Genomic DNA, 3,395 nt, shown 5'->3' with positions numbered 1-3,395 from the left:
GCCATTCCCCCGTTTCCCCAGGCACACCTGCGTTGTATCTGACACGCCTGCGTTTTTGTGCACACTCCCTGAAAACAGTCAGTTACCTCCCAGAAACGCCCCATTCCTGTCAATCACTCAGCGATCAGCTGTGTGACTGAAAAGTGTTGCTCGACCTTGTGTGAAACTGCATCGGCTTTTGTGAAAGTACGTAACGCGTGCGCACTGCGCCGCATGCGCCGAAGTGCCGATTTTTAGCCTGATCGCTGCGCTGCGAACAACGGCAGCTAGCGATCAACTCTGAATGACCCCCCATATCCTTTCCAGTCCAATAGGTACTCTAACCGACCATAATGAATTCGGGAGTCAAGTACCTTTTTAACCTCAAACTCTATTCCACTCTGGGTGAGTACTTTGGGTGGTCGTGGTAATAGTCTCCGAAATCGGTTCAAAACTAAAGGTTTTAGCAAGGAAACATGGAAAGAAGAAGGAATTTTGAAATTTTGAGGTAAGGGGGTAGTTTGAGTTTATAAGATTAATTATTCCCACAATTGGAAAAGGACCTATAAAGCGGGGAACGGGGGGGAGGGGGGGGGACTTCATTGAAGGTACTCGTAGATGTAAGTTCCTTGTAGAAAGCCAAACTTGGTCTCCTACCTTGAGACTAGGAATTGTTCTTCGTTTTCTATCAGCCCATTTCTTGTAACGAAGAGAAGCCTTTTAAAGATTGGTATGAACCTGATTCCAAATGTTAAAAAAATGCTTTAGGGAAGACTCCACTGCTGGTAAGTCGAGTGACGGTAGACTTTGAAATGCTGGAACTTTAGGATGGGCTCCGTAAACAATGAGGAAGGGCGTAAGCCCAGTAGAAGAATGGTAAGTATTGCTGTGGGCGAACTCAGCCCAAGGTAAATGTTCTACCCAATCATCCTGAGAAGAGGAAAGGTGAATGCGTAGAAAGGTCTCCAAATCTTGATTAACTCGTTCCATGGAACCGTTGGACTGTGGATGATAGGCTGTGGAATACTGCAATTTGATTTGTAAGACTGTACAAAGGGATTTCCAGAACTTTGCTACAAATTGCACCCCTCGATCAGACACTATTTTGGTGGGAAGACCGTGAAGCCTGAAAATCTCAAAAATGAAATGATGTGCCAATTCAGACGCTGTTGGTAACTTCTTTAATGGTACAAAGTGGGCCATTTTGGAGAATCGGTCTGTCACCACCCAGATTGTAGTGTAGCCTCTAGAAGATGGTAAGTCTGTTATGAAGTCCATTGATAAATAGGACCACGGTTGAAAGGGTACAGAAAGAGGCAATAATTTCCCAGCCGGAGGTTGCCAAGAGACCTTGTGTTGGGTGCACTTAACGCAGGAGGAAATGAAGGCTGTCACATCTGCTTTCAGGAACGAAAATTGCATTGTGAATAATAAATGTGTAATGAATGATTGAAAAAGTCATACTGAAAAGTTGTGAGCACACTGATGAGTGAATAAAGTGTATAAAGGGAGGAAGGGAAACAGGGAGCCTTTAATCTGTAACGTAATTACCGAGCTATACTGGCATTAGGTTGCTACCTAGCAACCGAAAGACGCCAGCAGAAGCTCACACCCACTACGATGTGGGATATATGGGCGGAAGATCAGAATACAGCTTCCGCCCCTTCAGGTTTCCCACAGCTGAATCTGACGTCGGCGCCAAACCTCGCCCACTATGACACAGCGCATAGAGGCCAATGTCAGGGCCGCTCTCTTGGATAACCCCACCCCCAGCTACAACCATTTCTGGTGGTCTGTGTGGAGGGTTTTTTTAAACACCCAGGAACTAACATGACACAAGCTGCTCGGAAGTGAACAAGACCACGTATCGGGTGAAACGCATTTTCCTTGTGGGGACCTCGCCTGTCTGACGGCGGATTGGGTGATATTTAAATTCAATTTCCTTAGACAGTGGTGTCTTGATGCTCAGCGATTTTGCCCATGCTCAAGTTATTATCATTGAAATCACTGCATGTGCCCGCTTATCCGGTTGTTATTTATGTGTAACTCATACTGAAATGGGGACAGGCGATGTGAGACTCCTCACCGTTACAAGCTGCCTATGGTACAAATGATTGCTTTAGTTTGTATAGAAGTTAAGGATATCTCTCCTGTTTAACAGATGACTGGGTGATAGTCTCTTTGGTAGACCCCACCTATCCAGCGATTTTTTGCTTTTGTTCAAAAATACTGAATATTATCATTACATTGTCATATGTGTCCTCACATATTACTGATATTGTGTATACTGCCCATGATACCAATGACTGCCTTTGCTTGTGTAGTGGCAGGTATCATTATTTCATCATTTTAGGACACTACCTTTTTGAACCAATATAAGACTAGGGACATCAATTCATTTTTGGATCTAGCAGAGACCAATATATTTTTGCACCAGTCAGGTGGTGCTATATATTGGAACGGTCTTGTTATTTATCAGCCTAATTTATGTTGCTATTTATTAACTGAAGCATACGCTAGGCACAATCAGCATTGCTGAATTTTTCCCTCCCTGCCTTTTGATCTATGTGCCTTTTTCTTTCTCCTGCAGTGGACTCTCATCCATGATTCTGGGGAGCGTATCCCCAACAGGAGACACGATTCCCCCGTCTAACATGGACAGCAGATTCACGCCTCTTTTATCCTCCCTTCCATCCCTTTTCCCACTCCATAATTTTCCCTTGCCTTCTTTTCCCCACCCTCTTCCATTCCTCAATGTCAATCTAGGTGGGATCCACCTTTTTTTCGGTACACTCTCATTAGTGTCACAGGGTCAAGCCATATTCTACTACCATACCCCCACGCCCGTGCCCAATCTCGTCCGATCTTGGAAGCTAAACGGAGGCGGGGCTGGGTCAGTACCTGGATGGGCGACCACCAAGGAGTACCCAGTGAAGTAGGAAGACTATATTCCCTGTAAAAAACACTAACAGCAGGGTCACCACTGTCAGATCTGTGGTTTTGTCTGTCCCCGGAGGGGGCACTAGTGGGACAGTGGTGGTGCGATGGAAAAACCCTGGGAGGCTGTACATGATTCCTGCGCATGTGCGCAATGATGTTTATTAAAATGCTCATGGATGGGGGCGTGGCCTGGAGGTTGAATGAGCAGGCTGCTTTTCCTGTGAGCTCCCAGGGATCTGGGAGATTCATTGAATTAATTTAACCTCCACACGGAATTTTTTTTACTTATAACCGCCCTGACTATAACCCCTAGGCAGCAGAGCAGGCAGTGAGTGAGAGCTGCGGAATCGGGGAGCCGGTTTCCTGGCTCCCGCGGATTGCGGCCTACTCGCTGCATGGAAGCCGGGGCCTAAATTTTCAAACTTTCCCCCATCCGGGTGGACGGCCGCCCCGGGACGTCGGAGGAGCCTTGCTGG

The 3,395-nt window shown here is 46.4% G+C and overlaps 1 pseudogene; it reads left to right on the top strand.

Moving 5' to 3' along the window:
* Positions 1–2,801: 2,801 nt before the first annotated feature.
* LOC135052493 (5S ribosomal RNA) lies at positions 2,802–2,921 on the top strand (annotated as a pseudogene).
* Positions 2,922–3,395: the final 474 nt, after the last annotated feature.

Source organism: Pseudophryne corroboree, chromosome 2, assembly GCF_028390025.1.
Source record: "Pseudophryne corroboree isolate aPseCor3 chromosome 2, aPseCor3.hap2, whole genome shotgun sequence".
Lineage (NCBI taxonomy): Eukaryota > Metazoa > Chordata > Amphibia > Anura > Myobatrachidae > Pseudophryne > Pseudophryne corroboree.
Note: the sequence above shows the minus strand (reverse complement) of the source record. Positions and strands in the feature narration are given on the sequence as shown.